The 20854-nt window shown below is 43.5% G+C and overlaps 1 pseudogene; it reads left to right on the top strand.

The window, feature by feature from the left end:
• The window catches only part of LOC114709446, a 48822-nt pseudogene extending 28335 nt beyond the window's left edge, over nt 1–20487 (top strand).
• Nucleotides 20488–20854: the final 367 nt, after the last annotated feature.

Below are 20854 nucleotides of genomic sequence, written 5' to 3'. Positions count from 1 at the left end.
TGGGCTGGTGAGATGGCTCGGTGGGTAAAGGCATTTGCCTTCAAGCCTGAGGACCAGGGTTCAATCTCCAGGACAGACACGGTAGAAGGAAAGGACTGACTCCTGTGTGTTACCCTCTGACCTCCACTCCAACATCGTGGTATACTCATGAATGCACATACACACTAAATAAATAAACATCATAAAATGTTTGGACAGTTTCACATTTGTATTTTCCTATCAAGGGCATGAAAGCAATAAAATCTATACAACTATTACAGAAAAACACTCAGGAATCTGAAACAGTTTTGGCTCCAAGCATTTTGGAAAAAGGCTACACAGCCTGTCATATTGTTAGGAAGCTTGACTGGCTGTATAGTTCTTTTGTATTTATCAAGGCCCACCATGCTAAAGAACTATGAGAAAATGGAAATGACCACTGCATTGCCCGAAGCTCCTGAACTGCTCCTGGTGATTTATATGCATTAACTTATATCCTCACAGAGGGCTTTCAAACAGTTAATATCTTAGATATTTTGCATAGTTTGAATCTTGAAGTAGTAAAGTACCTTTTTCCAAGGTTATATGTCTATTAAAAGACACAAATAGATTTTAAATATAAATTCTTAAAAGGTGTCCAGAATATTCTGCATTCAGAGAAGAGTGAAAAAGAACTCATTCTTGGGCATGAAGTATTAATAATCTCATCTAAAATCTACTTGGAAGGTGGGGAAAAGCTTGAACATTAAATTTTTTTTGTATTTGAAATTTTATCTTAGTATTGGAAAGAGCAGCAAAGTAGAAAAGGTCTCATTGGGATATTTCACTGCCCAGGAACTGAGTTCTTAAAACTATTTGGAAAGATATGAGCAAAGTCAGGTAAACCATGGCACTGGAAATGAGATGGTCGCTTGCAGTAAAACATTCCTAGGTAGAAAGCCAAGAATTACATCTTCTAATAACTTTCTACTTAGTAGAAGTGGGAACATGGCTGACAGATCCTTCTCAACAAGTTCTTCCCAGTGACTTTCCCATAGGGAGGAATCTTGAGGATAGCTGTGTTGAGTGAAATGTGGCAGGCATGTGCATGGCAGGGGAACGAGCAGCTCACCTGAGAATCCAGTTTTAGTTCTCTGAGGAGCTACCAAACTGTTTGCGGGAGTAGCTGCACGATGTTAAATTCCAACCAGGAGTTCCCAAAGCGCCCTGGTCTACACATCTGCTGTGATTTGGACAAGGCTGTTTCTCCACAGGCGCGTGTGCTGGACTCTTGGTTCACAGGATGATAGTGTTGGTTGTAGAACCTTGTGTAAGAACAGCCTAGTGAGTGGTGGTTAGGCCATTAGGGTCAATATTGGAAGAAAGCTATGTTTTGAACATATATATGCAAGGCTTACTCTTCATCACTGTAGAGGGCAAGAAGGAAGCAGCCCCTGCAGCCACCTCATTCACCTCCAGCACTCTCTCCTCCTCTTCCTCCTTTCTTCTCTTCCTCCTCCTTCTTCATTTCTCCCCCTCTTCCTCTCCATCCCCATTCTTTATCTTATTCATTTTCCTCCTCCTTTGAGACAGGATCTCCCCATGTAGCCCAGGCTGGCCTTGAACCTACTATGCTGTTCCTGCCTTGGCCTCCTGAGTACTGAGTGTGGGGTTTGCCACCATGCCCAGCTCTGGCTTCTTACTTTGCTCCTAATATCTCCACCCCCCACCACACACACACTCATACACAATCCACCAGGATGCCATCCACTGTGATGTGAGATGGCAAGGAGGAGATCTGATGCCATAGTGCTCGGACTTTTAGTATCTAAAACCGAATTAAATAAATGTATCTTTTTCCATACACATTACTCAGCTTAAGGAATTTTGTTATAGCAATAGAAGACAGACTAATATAACACCCTTATAATCACAATTTTAAAACAAAGTCCTTGACGTGGGCATCGAGTTGTAGCTCATTGTGACTTTCTTGTCCTTGCCATTTGTGTGTCGTCTTTGAAGAAATGTAATTCAAGTCATTTGCCCATTCGTAAATCATGTTACCTATTTCCTGCTTTTTCAGTTGTGGGGATTCTTTACATGTTCTGGATATTAGTTCTTTGTCCTAATATATTTGCAATGTTTTCTACCATTTCCAAGGTTGCCCTTTCAGTCTCTTGGCCATGTTTTGATGCCCAGAAGTTTTAAATTTTGATGTAGCTCAGATGGAAATGGATTTCTGTACTGTCTGTCCTTTGGTGACTAGCTCATCTCACAGATAGCCTCAAGACTTATCTGTTTGTGAACAACATTCATCCAGACAGGTATATTTTTATTACCTAGGCAGTGGTTAGTGTGAGCAAGAAAGCATTCTGAAATGTTATATATGGAAGATTTTCCCATTCCCTTCTGGGAGCTTTGTAGTTTTAGCTATTACCCTTAGGTCTTCGATACAGTTTGAGTTAATTTTTTTAATATGATGTGAAAGTCTAACTTCATTTTTTGCATATGGGTATTTGCTTTCTAAAAGATATATTTACTTTTATTTTATGTGTATGAATGTTTTGCCTGAATATATACCAGTGCAATGCATTCACACCTGGTGCTTACAGAGACCAGAAGGGGGCATTGGGTACCCTGGAACTGGAGTTACAGATAGTGTGAGCCACCATGTAGGTGCTGGAAATGGAACCCAGGTCTTCTGCAAGAGCAACTGGTACTCTTAACTGCTAAGTCATCTCTCCATCCCAACAACACTGTTTTTTGTTTGTAAAGGATTTTTTCCCCATCTTGCCACTTTGATCAAAAATCATTTGACTCATTGGGCCAGAGAGATGACTTGGTAGATAAGCACTTACCACACTAGTGTGAAGTTCAGACCCAAGCACCCATGCACTTGCTGGGTAGGCATGGTGGCCTGTTTATAATTCTATTGTACACAGTAGACAGAGACAGGATCCCCAGAGCCAGCTGGCTAAATAGACTAGTTGTAGCAGTGAATTCTGGGAGAGACCCTGCATCAAAGTATAAGGCGTAGAGAGAGATCAAGGAAGGCAGCCAGTGTCAACCTCTGACCTCCACATTTATAGGGATATGAGGACATGTACTCCACCAACATGTGCCCCATATGCAAACATATACACGCTACACATATACAAACAAAATCATTTGATCATATAATCAAGAACTTATTTATGGGCTCTATTCTATTCTACAGATCTAATTGGTCTGTTTGCCAGAACCACACTGATTTGATTATTATAGTTTTTCAGTACATTTTGAAATCAAGTATGAGAACTCTTTTTTCTTGTTTTTCAAGCGTTCTCACTTTTGCTACTTGAGGTCTTGTAGATTCTATAAACATTCTAAGATGTACTTTTCTGCCTTTGCAAACACATTGTTTGGATAGTGGTAGGAATTGAGTCTTTGCATTGCTTTGGACATTTAAACTCTAATTTCCCAAATTCCCAAACATGGGATGAATGTCTTTCTGTGGGTGTCTTCTTTCCATTCTTTTATCCATATGCATGGATTTTTCTTTTTCTTTTTCTTTCTTTTTTTATAACTACTGTATTTATAATAGTAAAAACTGAAAACAACTTAAATGCCTGCCCTTCAGTGGGTGCATAGTTAAACAAACCATACCTCTGGAACATCCTAGCACCAATAAGAAAACCCGAAGTTGTGGAAAGCTGAAGAGAGAGATGCAACAGAGCTGGCATTCCACAGAATGGAGATTACTGGGAGATCTACTGACCAGAGTGTGGTCCTGGGCAGCAGCTGGGGCAGGAGAGAGGCACATATATAGATCAGGATGAAAATGATTTCAACCTAACTGAAATGTACTTGGTTTAACAGGGAGTCATGTGCATTCCTGATACCAGTGTCCAGTTGTCAAGACATTACTAAATGATTTTATCTGCCTCTGGTTTACTGGGCAACTGTGAGGGGAAAAAACAGCAGGGTTTTTCAGTAGGGCAATCACGGTGGATATGACTCAGCATAGCTGCAGTCATGTTAAAATTAATACATAAACCACGCTCTACCCATACCCTATATTCAACAAAGAACAAATGCACTGCTGGTGTACTCAGTTTCCGCTGAGTTAACTCTCCAGAGGAAAGTAAATCCTCAAGGGTTGTACACTGAGAGAGTCCACTCAAAAAAAAAAAAAAACTTTCATGAAATGATAAAATTATAAATATGAAAGATTTGTGATTGCCAAGATTTAAGGGTGGCATGAAGGCAGGAGGACAGGGAGTGCGGTAAGCAGGTGAACAGGAGGGACACTGTGGTGATGGAGGTGTTCTGGATTGACAGTGTCAATGCTGGTATCCTGTTGTGATACACCACTTTGCAAAATGTAACCGCTGGGGACACTAAATGGTACATGGGATTTCTGCTGTTTCCTATAACTCTGTGCGAATCTATAACTCTATCAAAATAAAAGGTATAATTTAAAGAAAAGAAGGCACAGAAGTGCACATTATCTTTTAGAAAGCTTTCCATAAAATACTGCTAACAATAAAGAGAATTTTTTTTGCTGATTGGTAAGTGGATGGCTATTATAACTCACTGCTCAAGGTCTCTGGAGAGCCAAGGGTTTTTGTTTTGATTTGTCCTAATGATGTTCAGAATCAAAGTGTTTTCTAGCCTGAGTAACATTGGAAATTTGAGGAGCACAGTTGCTATTAGAAACTAATTGTCACCAAAGAGAAGTACGAGAATGTGTCCAGGAGGGTGTGATGTCCTTGTCTGAGTCAGATGGCTTTGAATCCTAGCCCAGCAGCATGACCCCAATGACCCCCAGCAGGCTGGCACCTTGCAAATACTGGCAGGAAAAGCTGCACTTGAACAGCCAGACAGTGAGGTCTGCATTTCATGTTGCCCAGCCTGGTCCTAACCTTGCTCCAAACCTAAAAACACCAGTTTCTCCATTGTATGTTGAATGAGTGTTGGAAACTTAATCCCAAGAATTCTGAAATTTTGCTAATGGTGTCTATATGCAGGAGATTTGAATTAAGTATCAGATATCTATTTTTTTTTATTTGTGTGTATGTGTGTACACGCCCATGCATGCCATGCTACATTTGTGGAGGACAAAGGACAGCTTTGTGGAATTGGTTCTCTCCTACCTTCATATGGCTTCCAGGGATTGAACCTGGGTTGTCTGGCTTGATGGCAAGTGCTCTTACCTGCTGAGGCATCTCACTGAGATGGCCCAAGCATTAGACACTTTAACCAGCGATGTATTCAAACCTCATTACAATCTTTTGATGAGTACTTCATTATCATTTGATAAATTAGAAAACTGTGTTAGGAAGACAAAGCAGGTCTCCCATGAACATTCTGCAAGTGCATGAAGATGCTAGGGAGATGGCAACCAGCGACCTCAGTTTACCCTAGATTTATGGGTGAGCTGAGTCATGAGGCTTTTGGTGCCAACCGCAGGGAAGTCCCAGGCAGCATGGTCACTCCTGATGGAATGTCAGCCCGGAAGTTCATATAACTTTAGAGTCTCAGTTCTTTCTGCTGCCCCTTGCCGCCTCACAGTTTCTTAGAGACCAGAGAGAATTGTAAAGCATTAAGCAAAGCAAGTCAAATCGGGATTTTTAAAGAGGGAAGTGGGAATAATGATGCTACTTGGAGGAACAAGAGAAAGTGGTAGGCAAGGAAACCTGTATTTATATTCTATTCCGTTCGGTTTCAAAAATAATTGGCGAATAGAAAGAGAAAGACAGGCAAGCAATTAAATTTGAAATGTATTCAAATGAGAAAACAAGGGAGAGGAGAACGGAATTTGTGTGTTTTAAATTGCTTATGAAGTTTTAATAAATAATGTGTGCCCCTTGAAAAACAAATGCTAATGAATGAGATCTGGAGAGTGGCTCACTGGAGGCTTGGAGATCAACACATGCAGAACATCAATCCGGAGACTGGATGAGTTAATGGCTCCACATGCGAGAACACGCCTGCCTCCCCAGGACTGCAGCGCATGCAGACTTAACCCCTCTTCTCTCTGTAACCTGCTTTCTGAGTAAATGTTCACTCTGCAGGAAAAGTGTGAGACGATCCTGATCCTTCGGGAGCAGAGTAACGCAAGAGGCAAGATGCAGAACCAGCAATAGCTTGGCAGATGCCAAATCCAGTGACCACTGGAGCAGAGTTGGGTAGCAGATGTTGCGTTACCATAGCAACTGGTGGGCAGCTCCAAATGAAGAAGGGACTCAATTTCCAAGGACTGAGACCTGAGGGAGACTTTGAACTCTGCCTGTCTCTAGAGCTCTCTGGCTTTGGAAATGTTGGGGGCAAAGGAGGAAGTGAGAAGAGACTCTCACAGGCTTTTTTCCTCTCTCTCTCTCTTTGCTACTGTGCTGTGGGTAAAGGAGAAAGATGTGATTTTCTTTATTTTAATACCAACCTTTGTCAGGCAGCATGCTCCCAGCTGTGAATTAATGAGTTGCCTTGCCTCTGGGAGACTGGGTGATGATCTTCCTCCCAGTCAAACTGATGCCTCCTCCTCCTGCCATTCTCTGTTGTCCTTCACTACCCAGCTTCTGCTGCTGGCAACGGAATAAGCCATATTACAGACTGACTGCCAGGAGCACACAACCTTCCCATTGTCCTCCCTCTCTGCACCAGACTGCCTCATTGTGCTTGGAATTAATTTTTACCAGGAAAGCCCTAATTATCATGTGAACACCACAATTACATTGCATTCCGGTTTTTATGTCAAAAGCCTTGATTTAAAAAAAAATGCAAACAGCTCAAATATTTCTTAATATTCTCACCCCTTCCTGGCATGACTTATTTTTACAAAGGATTCTGAGCACCACAAAGAAGCATCCCACACTGGCCTACCTTGACCTCTGAAGGGTCCTTGAATCTTCATGGCCAGCTGGGAAGAACAAAGGCTCCACAAGAGGGCAGGTTCTGCAGGTTCCCTGAGCCTCAGTTGCATTGCCAAAGCAGGGGTCTCCAAAAAAGCAATTTATTAGCATGCCAGCTGCAAATAGGAAGTCTTCTGTTATTTGTAATCTCATCCTATAAAACCCTATTTTCTCAGTTTGCACCAGTGTTTATAACATGGGAATGTAGTGGCCTATATTCATGTATATACAATTTTAAGCTTTGTAAATATTTGTAGGAGGTTCCAGACTATAAGCTTTGTAAAGACAGTTTTAATTCATGTACCACACAACTCAGTTGTTTAAAACATAAATCAGGGGCTGGAGACATGGCTCAGTGGTTGAGAGCACCTACTACTCTTGTAGAGAATCTTGGTTCTGTTCCCAGTACCTACATCTCATGACTCACAACTGCCTGTAACTCCAGTTCCATGGGGTTTGACACCCTTTTCTGGCCTTTTATATCTACCCCCTTTCATTTAACAGTGTTTTCAAGTTCTGTCTGTATTGCAGTATGAGTAAGTGTGAAGTCAATACAGACCTCATCTTAGGGTAGGGCCACCATCTTAGAACACCTGCTCTACTCAGTTCCAGGAAGGACCTCAGGAATGTGCCATGACATCTTGAACAGATATAGGGCAGTATGCTCCTGCAGACATTCTGTCTGCAGTTTATGGCCCCTGAAGCTATCTAGATAATGCTCCTGAGCAGTCTAGATAATCCTGCTAAGCAAGTTGTGGTTCCCTACCAAAAAGTCTAACCCAATGGTTTCAAATGTGGTTTTGTGCCCAAAGTCAAGACCAATAGTTTCAAAAAAAAAATCACCTTGCCCCATATCCCTTCTTATCCCAAGTTGTCAAAGCATGTAATTCCTGGCTTGCAGTTTTTTCCTATAAAAACTCTCTACACCTGGGCTCACCTCCGCCACTGCCACATTTACCTCCACCTGCCTGGTGGTGGCCCAGGTTGGACCTGACAATAAAAGGACCCTTATGCACTTGCATCGGAAATGGGCTCCTTGGTGGTCTCTGGGGTTTTCGAGAAACAGGAACAACCTAAGCATTCCATCCCTTTATATGGCTAAATAATATTCTGTTGCACAACCTTCACAATAGCCTCAAGCAATATAAAATATCTTGGGGTAACTCTAACCAAGCAAGTGAAAGATCTGCATGATGAAAACTTCAAGTCTTTGAAGAAAGAAATTGGAGAAGACATCAGAAGATGAAAAGATCTCCCATGCTCACAGATTAGTAGGATTAACATAGTAAAAATGACATCTTACCAAAATCAATCTACAGATTCAACACAATCCCCATCAAAATTCCAACACAATTCTTTACACACCTTGAAAGAACTTCATATTCTCATACAATACTGAACAATAAAAGAACTGCTGGAGATATCACCATCCCTGATTTCAAGTTGTACTTCAGAGCATTAGTAATAAAGGTCACATGTTATTGGCATAAAAACAGACACAGATCAATGGAATCCAATTGAAGACCCAGACATGAACTTACACAGCTATGGACACATGATTTTTGATAAAGGAACCAGAAATACACACTAGAAAAAACAAAGTGTCTTCAGCAAATGGTGCTTGTCGAATTGGATGGCTGCAAGAAGAAAAATGCAAATAGATCCATATTTATCATCCTGCACAAAACTCAAGTCCAAGTGGATCAAAGAACTTAAAATAAGACTAGACATTCTAAACTTGATAGAAGAGAAAGTGGGGAATAGCCTTGAACACATTGGCACAGAGGACTACTTCCTGAACAGAACACCAATAGCACAGGCACTAAGAGCAACAATTAATAGATGGGATCTCATGAAACTGAAAAACTTCTGTAAGGCAAAGGACACTGTCCATTTGACAAAGAGGCAGCCCATGGAATGGGAAAACATTTTTACCAACTCCACATCTAACAGAGGTCTAATATCCAAGATATATCAAAAACTCAAGAAACTAGATACTAAAAAAAAAATCAAATTAAAAACAGGGTATAGTTCTAAACAGAGAATTCTTATTAGAGGAATCTCAAATGGCCAAGAAACACCTAAGAAATGTTCAACATCCTTAGTCATCAGGGAAGTGCTACTTTGATATTCCATCTTACACCTGTCAGAATGGCTAAGATTAAAAAACACAAGTGACAGCTCATGCTGGCAAGGATGTGGAGCAAGAGGAACACCCTTCCACTGTTGGTGGGAGTGCAAACTTGTACAGCCACTGTGGAAATCAATATGGTGGTTCCTCAGAAAAATGGGAAATGATCTACCTTAAGAACCAGCTATACCACTCCTGGACATATACCCAAAGTATTCCTCATCTTATCACAAGGAAATTTGCTCAACCTGTTCATTGTGGCTATATTCATAATTGCCAGAAACTGGAAACAACTTAGATGCCCATCAACTGAAGAATAGATAAAGAAAACATGCTGCATTTAGACAATGGAGTATTATTCAGCTGTTAAAATAATGGTAACGTGAAATTTGCAGGCAAGTGGATGGAACTAAAAAAAAAATCCCTCTGAGTGAGGTAACCCAGACTCAGAAAAACAAATAAAATAATATTTATTCACTTAAGAGTAAATGATAATCAAGCTATTATACACAGACCCAGAGAGGTTAGGTAAAGAGGGGTTATAGGGGGAAGCATGGATCTACCTGGGAAGGGGAAATAGAATACATTTTGTGGATGGACCAGGAGCAGGATGGATCAGGTGGGAAGGGATGGAGGGAGAGAGTGCAGGGAGAGATGGCTGGAATTGGGAGGCATTTGGGGAGTAGTGGGGAAACATAGTGCAGTAGAAACTTCCTGTAATCTATGAGGATGACCCTACAGAGGACTCCTAGTAATAGAGGACACAAAGTCTGAATTGACCATCTTTTATAGCCAGGCAAGTTTTTCCAGTGGTAGAAATGGGTTATGTTCCTTTGAGTTGTTGGTCAAAGGTGTCCAATGAAGATCCCTAAACAACCCAGGCTGATGCTAGGACAGAGGGCCATTCTCTGAAAGCTAACAAGAGGGCCCCATTGCTGAGGACAACTTCCACACAACTCATTGAACATAGAGAGGTTGAGCTGGTGTGGGCTTGGAGTCTTCATCCCTACATTCTAGTCTCTTTGGCATGGGAAGGTACTCTGCAGGCAATGGAAAGAGAAACTTGGACAATAATCCAGCCACAAAACCCTCCACCTACACCTGTCCTGCTTTCAAGATGTGCCTGGCAATGGTGATTCAGAACATGTGGAAATGGCCAACCAATTGGTTTAAAATTTGGTTTAACTTGAGGCCCATACCACAAAATGGTGCGCATGTCCTATACTGCCTCCATGACCAGGAGCCAGAGACTGGATAGTCAAGAGACCTAGGGTAGAACCTACTATGATTTGTCTAAAAAAATCAATAAAATAATTCCTACTGATATTCTTTTATACTCATAGATTGGTACCTTGTTCAATCATCATCAGAGAGGTTTCCTCTGGAAGCAGATGGGGGCAAGTACAGAGACTCACAACAAGACATTACTTGGAAACAGAGTCTAAATTGGAGGTCTCCATCAGGTCCCTTCCCTTGGAGATTGGGGAACCCCATAGAACAGGGGAGGAAAGACTGTAGGAGTCAGAAGGGGAATGGAGGACACCAGGAGAACATGTCCCACTGAATCAACTAAGGAGAGCTCACATGAGCTCACAGAGACTGAAACAGCAAGCACAGAGCCCAGGTGGGTCTATACTAGGTCCTCTACATAGACGTTAAACTGTTAGCTTAAAACAGCTGCAGCAGGTGTATCTTTGACTCTTGCCTGCTCTTGAGACTCTTTTCCTTCTATTGGGTTATCTTGTCCAGCCTCTATATAAGGGCTTTTGCCTTGTCTTATTGTATCTTGTTTTGTCCTGTTTGGCTGTTGTCTCTTGGAGGCCTGCCTGCTTTTTTCTGAAGAGGAAATGGATCTGGGGGAAACAGGAAGTGGGGGGAGGTAGGAAGAGTGGAGGGAGTGGAAACTGTAGTTAGGATGTATTGTATGAGAGAATAATCTATTTTCAGTAAAAAGCAATATTCTGTTGTAGATTCCATACCACTATATTTTATTTATTCATCCATTATTAATCTGGAGAACTAACCAAATTTTATAATACACCCCTTATCTATACAATCATGTAGTATGTGTGTGTGTGTGTGTGTGTGTGTGTGTGTGTGTGTGTGTGTGTGTGTGTTTTCACAGATAATATTCAGCCAGGTGTGGTGGCACTCACCTGGCACTCAAGTCTAGCCTGAGCTAGATAGCAAGTTTCAGGCCAGCATGATTATAAAATGAGAACTTGTCTAAACAAACAAACAAATGAAACAAAAATAGGCAATATTTGAAGAAGCTTATTTTTATCTTGTTTGTGTATGTTTATGATCCATGTATGTGTGCACTGAAAGGACCAAGCAGATGCCATAACAGACTGTCAGTCTTCTCTCAGAGATCAGGCCTCAATTTCAGTTTCCTGAGACTTGAACAAGCAGTTTCTGGGAGGGCCATGAACAAAAGACATAGTCCTTGCAGTAGCTCCCTTTCTGCATGTACTCTGACTGCTCAAGGTTCAGCCAGTTGTTTACTGTCTGGGACCCCTCACCAACTTAGAGTTACATGCATGGGTCAATGTGAATGTCCCAGCCAATGGAGGCCAGCCAGCCTCCATGACAGCTCAAGGACAGCGCCTGGGGCACTGAGTCAGCTCCCACAGTCAGTACTTGGGAGTCCAGCCAGCCCCCATGGCAGCTCAAGGACAAAGCCTGGGACTTGTCCAGGACTGCCCAAAAATGATAACTGCAACCCCCAACCAGTAAATTCAAAGGTTACATACCTTCACCCAATCATATGATGCCAAGGCTTGTACCACCCTGCTTGTGGTTTTTCCCTTTAAAAACCCCTCACCCTGAGAGCTCAGAGTAGTCCTCCTCTACCTGCTGTGTCGAGTGTTGGACACAGACCAAGCCTGGGCTTGCTTGTTGTCAATAAACCCCTGTGTGTTTCACATCGGATATCAGTTCTGTGGTGGTCTTGCTTGGAGGGTCTCGAGACACGGCCACACCATGTACCCTTTCATGTATGGGAGTGCCTACACATGAGTGTTACCATGGGTGGAGAGCAGAGGACAACCTCCATGCTGGTCATCGCCTTGTGCCTTGTTCGACACAGGGTCTCTTATTGTTTGCAGCTGTGTAAGACAAGTTGGCTGCCCCAAACTTCAGTGTGTTCTCCTGTCTCTCCTTCCCACCTCAGCATGGGAGTGCTGGGATTCTAGGTGCACACCACTGCCTCTGGATTCAGATGGATTCTTGGGATCCGAACTCAGGTCCTCATAGTTACGAAGGAAGTGCTTTACCCAGTGATCTATCTCCCCTGCCCGCAGAACATTTTACAGCGCATGAGTGCTGGAAGCTCCACAGAGTGACCCTTTACTTGCTGGGGTCAAGGGACTGAGGGCCAGGGTACTTAGGGCAAAAGCTATCCACCAGCTGTCATGGAAATATTTCAGTATCTTAGCAACTGGTACCGTCGTATATGTGTGTGCACAAGCTGAATGCTCTGCTTGTAGCATGTTCTGGTAGATTCTCTGTGAGGGTGAAACAAAGCCAGAAACCCAGAAGGATCTGGGGTTCCTGTTCAGAAACATGTGGTACCTTGCCATGGAGAGCAAATGCAAGTATGGAAGTCCCACTTCTCATTCCTTCTATCTAGGACTGCTCCCGCAGCTGGGAAAGTCTCTCCCCTAGCAGCTAGTCTGATTATGTATCTAAAGAGAGCTCTTAGGTCTATGGCAGCTGCAGGCACACTACTGAGACACCAGAAGGAAAAATCGCTTGCATGGGCCCCATGGCACCTTCTCCAGAAAAAGAGTAGGAGGAACCTGGCTAGAATTTGATGGAGCAGCCTGGCTATGTGGCTGCCAGGAGACAGCAAGCAGAAGTATCTGAACAAAACCCTCTCCTTTCTATTTTCTTTCTTGGCGTACGTGTCCAAACTATCCTTTGAGTCAATTGCTGGTCACTTTTCATCTTTGCCATCACATCTCAGAATTAGTAGGCCACAGGTCCAGACAGAAAGCTACTTGCACAATATCAAATCCAGGTAGACAGTGAATGGGCAACCTGAGTTGAAGGCAGAGGTCTCTCAGTTGCTGGCTGGGGCTTCTTCCCAGAGACACTTCTCCTGTAAAAAGCAACAAAAGCACCTGGAATGACTGTTATGTTCAAAAAAATGAATAAAGTATTGAACTCCTTCAAGCCATAATGGTGCCCTGTACCTACGTTTCACCCAGCTTGCACTTAAGTGTGGTTTACTGCAACCATGTGGAATAAAGTTTTAATGACAGAAGGTCTGGCCCATTGGATGATCTGGACTGCAGCTAAGTTAGAATCAGTTGTATTTAAGGGTATGCATTCTCAGTGTACTAGGAGCCACAGTTGGATAGCCACACATTCAAGTGTATATGGGCAGTACAAATTAGACATGGTGAGTTAAGGAAAAAAAAAAAAAAGACACAAAGTTCTGCAGGCGGGGAAGTGGTTTAGATCTGGGAGGTATTGGGGTAGATGTTAAACATGCTCAAAATACATTGAATGAAATTCTCAGAGAACTACAACAAGAACAAAGACAGTAAAGTAGTTAGAAACAGGACTAATGGAATTGGAAGAAAGGATTTCTTATAGAAAAAGATGGTTCGGTAGTATGGGGTAGATGGAGTTGTGTTTTGTATGGAAAAGATTCACTACAAAGGGAAGAGAAGGCAGCTACTCATCTTAAGATGGTGGATTGGAACTCAACAGGGCTCGGGTGAGATGGAGGTGAGAGTGTAAGCCTTGCTGATGGTGGTTCATGAGGCTTCTGCACGGTGCTGGCAGATGAGGGCCAATCTTCCCAAGAAGTTCAAGCCATCATCCCTTCCATTATGTGCATGCATCAACCTGCCTGGCAGGGTAATGCTTGAAGCCCAACACAGAAATCCTGGCAGAGGGTGTGGGGAAGCCTGAGATGGCTGGTCCAGAGCCACAGGGTCACCAATGCTGCTCCTTCTATCTCCATATCACTAACTGGAGTCCAGACAATATCCAGAGCCTCAGCATTCTTCCAAAATAGGATCAGTGGAGACAACTGAGCTGAGGATATTCTGAGATGTTCAGAGATGAGGAATTTATTTCTCAGAGCTTTTGAAAGCTGAGGAGTCCAAGATGATGGAGCAGGCTGAGTGCCTGGTGGGGGACACTTCCTAGTTCACAGGTGGCTCTTCTTGCTTCTCATGTGGTAAAGCCCCTGTTACAAGGGCAGTGTTCCCATCCATAACAGTTTCACTCTCCTGATCTCATCACCTCCCAAAGGCTCCACTCCTGATGACATCGATGACATTGGATTTGGATAGGACATAGCGCATCTAGGCTCAATTCAGGCTGGCATAAATAGCAACAAAAGTTTCTCTCCTACCTAGAGGTGGACAAAAGGCCAGGACCTAAGCACACAAGGCTAAGCTGCGCATCCTGATCAACAAAGCCCTGGCTCTTCATCTTGCCTCACTGATGAGCTCATTGCCTTCATTCAAACTCTTTTTCCTGGATGGTTGTAAGATGATGTTGGGGAGAGACTTGGGTGATGTACTTTTGTCTTAGTAGGAGAAAAACCCTACGTTCTTATTATAGCATGGGAGCCCTTCCTTTCCTCCAGTTAGGCTCCATCAGCTCATATGTGTGCTCTGAGGCAGAGGCAATCACCAGGGAAATGTCATGAGCCAGCTGACTCTTCGCTCTTAGGACACAACTATAGGGTGGAAGTTTGGGGGTTGGGCGTGGGTGGTGGTGCTTTCACAGCTGGTCGTCAGAACAAGCCTGATGCACGTGGGCTCCTGCATCTAGAATGAAGCTGAGCTGCAGTTCTCATGGTGTCAGCCTGATGATGTGGGTCGTTCTAATCCAGTTTCTGTCCCTTTTCTTTTGTCATTTATGTCATGCTGTCCAACCTTTGCCTCCTCAGCAACACCTCCACAGTCTTTCCTGCAACATCAGCACTCCCTCAGTGTTCTTTTTTTCTTTTTTTCCCCTTTAATAAGCTCTCTTGAATGTGTTTAGAAATGGAACCTTTCAACACTGGAAATAAAAACAGTCTATGTATCATGCTAAAATTATAAGGCTGGCATCAAACTAAATAAGATAAACAGTGTTCATTAATCTTACCTAGATCCTCTTGCCTACAAAAATACTTGTTCTGAGGGGGCTTCTTATTTTTTGAATGTGTGAGAGAGAGTGTGGATGATGATGATGACGATGATGTGTGTGTGTATGTGTGTATGTATGTGTGTACATGTGTCCATGGTTACACATAGCCAAGAAGAGGACATCCAGGTGTCCACGTGATCCTTCTCTCTCCCTCTACCTCCTGTTTTATTTATTTGAGATGGAGTTTCTCATTGAACTTGGAGCTAGGCTGGTGGCTTGTAAATCCCACAGACCCTCCTGTTTCCTCCTCCCGGAAGCATTTGGGGGGCTGTGCTTGACTTAACTTTTTTTTATGTGGGTGCTAGGGATTGAACCCTGGTCCTAGTGCTTGCAATAACAAGGGCTCTTAACTACTGAGCCACTTCCCTAGTCCCAACGTCTTAGTTTCAAAGGGACGGTTATCAAGTGTTTTGAAGTGTTGAAGACTATCAAGCATTTCCAAGTATTAAAGACATGCTAGTCCCAGACACAGGCTCTCTCTTTAAGTAGGCGAATGGGAAGATATTTGAAAGCAAGATAGCTTCCTCATTGAGTGATACAATGTATTTTCATGACACGTTTATGTGCCATGTGTTCAGCACCCAGAGGTATTCACAAATATGTAAATTAAATAACTGCCCTTATTTCATCTCTCTGTCTGGCAGTGCTAGCCCTAACATCTTGTACACCATTTGTGGTCTGTGCTCTTCTTTTTGTGGAACTGCCCACTGCAATGTCCTGCCTGCCTCCTGTTTCCTTCTGGGCCTTCTGTGAAGAGTGTCAAGGCCAGTGAGGGAGGCTGTTAAGGATGCTGACTGTAAGTGATGGCCCATTGAGCAGAGATCAAACTGCATTTGTGCTTATTGAGCCTTTGCTGTGAGACCAGAGTGTGGAGTGAGGGTCTTTACCTCAAGCTTGGGGAAGAGGGAAGACATATATAGGAAGGTTACATGGCAGAATAAGATCCAGTAAGCTCCAAAGCCAGGTAAGAATGAGCCGGGTGCATAGACAGGTAATGAGTCTGAGAAAACCCACTGGATTGCCTACTTCTGATATGCATACTTCTCTGTAAGAATGCTATTCTTTTGTTTGGTTTAGTGGGATTTTTTTGTTTACTGTGAGAAAACCAGAGGAGTGATAGGTTACTACAGAAGGGTCATTGAGGAAGGCGAGAACAAAGAGCTTTGTGGGTTTACAAAACCTGGTTGGGTGGGGCAGTGGAGAGGAGAATAAGGAACAACCCCAGTGCTTCTGAAGTAGCAAGGGAGGACAAGGTGCCAGGGAGGGCACAGGTCAGCTAGGGTGAGGGTGGGCCCTGATTGCTGGCGAAGGTTCTGGGATCAGAAATTTCACACCCACTCTCTTAGCGGTTTTATTTATTTACGTACTTACTTATTTTAATTTAGAAGCACCAGGAGCCAGTAAAACTTGAGAAGGTCAATGAAGCATAGACAAAGGGAAATGACAAAGGATGTGAGACTGAGTGGGGGAGTCAAGTCTGTCTTTGCTTCTTTATCTTCCATTTTGTTCTCTTTCCAAGGCTGTGTGGCCAGTGCGGCTGTAGCCTGTGGGAAGTACTCACACAGAGTCAGTGTTCCGGGAAGGGTTGTCCTCACTCAGAATTTTTTTCCTCCTGTATAGCTATGTGTCTCCAGGAAATGTCAGGGAAATTATGACAAGAGGATAGGATATTAGCTACTTTTCTGTTGCTGTGATAAAGCTCCATGATCAAAAGCAATTTACGCAACAGTTTATTTTAGCTTATAGTTCTGGGAGAGTCTGTAAGAGTCGGGAGACATGGCAGCAGGTACCGGGCTTGGTAGCTAGAGCAGGAAGCTGAGAAACCACATCTTTAACAGCAAACACAAAGCAGAGAATGAACTGAAAGTGAGGTGAAGCTTAAAACCCCAAAGCTGGCCTCCAGTGATGTAGTTCCTTCATAGGGTTGCACCTCTCATTTCCCCGCCCCACAACAATCCCACCAACAGTGTTAAAATGCCTGAGCCTGTGAAAGAAATTTCTTATTAAAACCACCTCAGATAGGGTTCTTGTTTACTTTCCATCTCTGTGATAATGACCAAGACCCAAAGCTACTTAGAGAGGGAAGGGTTTATTTGGCTTACACTTCCACATTAGAGTCCATCACCGAAGGAGTTCAGGACAGGAACTCAAACAAGGCAGGAACCTGGAGGCAAGAGCTGATGCAGAGGCTATGGAGGGATGTTGCTTACTGGCTTGCTCTCTATGGCTTGTTTAGCCTGCTTTCTTAGAGAACCCAGGACCACCAGACCAGGGATAGTACCACTCACAATGAACTGGCCCCACCCCATCAATCACTAATTAAGAAAATGCTTTACTGCCAGATCTTATGGAGGAGTTTTCTCAATTGCAGTTCCTTCTTGTCAGCTAACTCTAGCTTGTGTCATATTGACATACAAGTAGCCAGCACAGCTGGGGATGTCACTCAGCAATAGAGCACTGGTCTAGCCCAAGATTCAGCCCCTTCCCCCAGTACCACCTATACACAAAGAGTAACTGAGACATTTGGACAGTTGTACTCTATGATGTTATTATCAAGTGCTTACAATACCAGATACCATACTCTATATAATAGCAGTGAAATGCTATTTATCTTAAAGCAGCAATGGTTACAGTGAAAAATTCCAAAGCTCAGAGTGTGGGTGACCTGCCCTAGGCGTTGTAGCAGATGAATTCCTAATGGCCAGAATGTATGCCGAGATCAATAGTGAATTCAAGGAAATTTATAATATCTTAGTCACATCCACAGGCAGTTAGGGAGTAAGTAAGTGCATGGGCTGAGGGCATGCATTCCTCTTTGTAGACAGTATTTGATGGGGCTGTGACTCCCCTTTTCCTTGTCTTAGTTCTCTGCTTCTCCAGGGAGCAGATGCCCCAATGCATCACTTACTTTGCTTATTGCCTTGGGAAACACCTGACAAGCACAACTTAAGAAAGGAAAGTGCATTTGTGCCTTTGATTGGAGGGAATACACTTCACAGTGGCAGGGAAGGCATGTTGCCAGGAGTGTGAGGTGGCTGGTTTCATTGTGTCCACAGTCAAGACGCAGAGAGAAAGAAAGGAATTCTGGTCTCAGTTTTTCTCCCTGTTCCTTTTTATTAAGTCTAGAATGTCAGTCTAGGGGATGGTGTTGCCCACACTCAGGGAGGGCCTTCTTGCCTCAGTTAAGCCTTTCTGGAAACTCCCTCATTAGGTGTGCCAGAGGTGTGTCTCCTAGGTGATTCCAAATCCAGCCAAGCTGACGGTGATGATGAACTTTTCCCAGGAATTTGAGAAGGTGCATTTCAATCATGTTCATCTGCACAATGCCTGGAGGCTGGAGTGGTTGCCTGCCTGCCTGTGGTGGGAGAGAGAACGGGAACTCTGTGTGGGGATCTGAGTGACCTCATTTTACCTTGGTCCACACAGCATTCCAACAACCGAAGGCAGCCTCTATCTTCTGCATTTGAAGTGATAATAGTCACTTTAACCTGCAAAGCTATTCAGACATTATAAAAAACCCTTTCCCTGTGTGAATGGAGGATAGACTATTAACTCCTTTTAGGCATTTATTGTAGATGAATTTCTAAGCAGTCTTATTAAATAAGAAACACAGGGCCAAATACAGGGGCGAAAGCTGTAGAGATCAGAGTGATAGTGATAGCCACCAAACTAACCTTAGCTCACCACACTACTGCCATAGCTTCCCAAGAGAGCCTCTTCCCATCTAACCTGCACTTTTATTGCCTTGCTGTTCTGCCTTTTCATTGGCTCTTAACCCAGCCACCTCACTTCCTCATCACTGCCTTTCTATACAGACCTCCAGGTCTCTATGGTTGGTACTGGGGTTAAAGGCGTGTGTCACCACGCTTGGCTGTGTCCTTGAACACACAGAGACTCTGCCTGACATGTGATCAGATTAAGGGTGTGTGCTACCACCGCCTGACTTCTGTTTATGGCTGGCTATGAACTCTGATCTCCAGGCAAACTTTATTTATTAACATACAAATAAAATATCACATTTCAGCACAAATAAAATATCACCACAATTTGTTATGGGCCAGCCTCTAAGCCAAGTAGTGACAATGTAATAACTTATTTTAATCCCACAAGCACTGCTTCCTACCTTACCACCAAATAGAGTTTAGGCTTTGTAGTTTTATCTGAGACCAAGTCCCAGCCCCATCAATTGTTTCCTGTGTGAATTTGGACTAGTTGGTTAACCTAGAGCATTGGTATGTCTGACAGCTATTTAATCAGTTTTCTATGATAATAACATAATACCAAAATAGATGTAAATGATAAAAGAGGTTTGATTTGGTTCATTGTTCTGGTCCAACCATGAGGGACTGAATCTGTTGAGGGCTTGACTACCAGTAGAGTCCCAAAGTGACACAGGGCATCAAATTCTGAGAGACAAGGAGTGTATAGGGCATAACCAGAGCCACTCTGGAGATGATCCCTCACTGGCATAAATGGACTAATTCATCTAAGAGGACCTGATACAATAATCCCCTCGTACAGGTCCTACCTGAGAGAGCAGCATGGGGACTTGGGGCAGGCACATATCACATCTCTCCTTAACACTCTCCTTGGTATTTGTAGAGTACCTCCAGGAAATGAAAAGATGCACTATATGGGGAAGGGTGTCTCAAAGGCTGTTGAACACATCAGTAGAACTATTGCACTCACTCTGGTTAGCAAGAAACTGAAGGCTGTGTGAAGGGGAAGATCAGTAAACTGATGATTAAGATGGATAGGACTGAAAAGAAATCTAAATTTATTGCAAATGCCATCCTGAGCAGTGGCGGTGGGGTCCCTGGCTGTCTGCAGAGCTGGTGCTATGAATAAAGCGGTGTCTCTGTATTGTCACAACACCGGTTTAGCTGGAAACCCTAAAGTTGTCCTGCTAGTCTTGACTTTCAGCACGTGTTCATTGGTGATTCTCATGCTGGCAACAAACTGGCCATGCAAGGTTTCATGATCCTTCCCAGAGGTGTGTCCAATTTCCAGGAAGCCATACACATTGGAGCAGACATTTACCATAACCTAAAGAACATCATCAAGGAGAAATATGGGAACGATACCACCAACGTAGGTGATGAAGGCAGTTTTGCACCTGACATCCTGAAGTGCTGGAGATGCTGAAGAATGCAGCTGGGAAGGCTATCAACACTGAGTAGGTTGTCATTGACATGGATGTGGCTGCCTCTGACTTCTTTAGGACTTTAGGTCTCCCGATGACACCAGCAGGTAGCATCACATCTGACCAACTGGCTGAACTGCAGAAGCCTTTCATCTGGAATTATTCAGTGCTGGTCTATCAAGGACCCATTTGACAGGCATGCCTGGTAAGTTTGGTAGAAGTTCACAGCTAATGCAGGTATACAGGTGACTGCTGAGAAGCCCTACAACTGCCTCCTGCTCAGGGTAAACCAGATTGGCTCTGTTATTGAGTCTCTATGGCCATGCGAGCCGGCCTAGTACAACGGTTGGGTATCATGGTGTCCCATTGCTTTGGGGAGACTGAGGACATTTTCATAGCTGACAGAGTGGTTGGGCTCTGTGCTAGACAGATCAAGACTGGTGCAGCTTGCTGATCTGAGTGCCTGGACAAACAAAATCAGATCCTCGGAACTTCGGAGCTAGGTAGTGAGGCCAAGTTTGTCAGCAGATTCTCCAGCCCCACTCCCCCCCTCCCCAAACAAGCAAATCATGAACT

The sequence above is a fragment of the Peromyscus leucopus genome, chromosome 1, assembly GCF_004664715.2.
Source record: "Peromyscus leucopus breed LL Stock chromosome 1, UCI_PerLeu_2.1, whole genome shotgun sequence".
NCBI lineage: Eukaryota > Metazoa > Chordata > Mammalia > Rodentia > Cricetidae > Peromyscus > Peromyscus leucopus.
The sequence above is the reverse complement of the archived record's forward strand: the minus strand, read 5'-3'. Positions and strand labels throughout refer to the sequence as shown.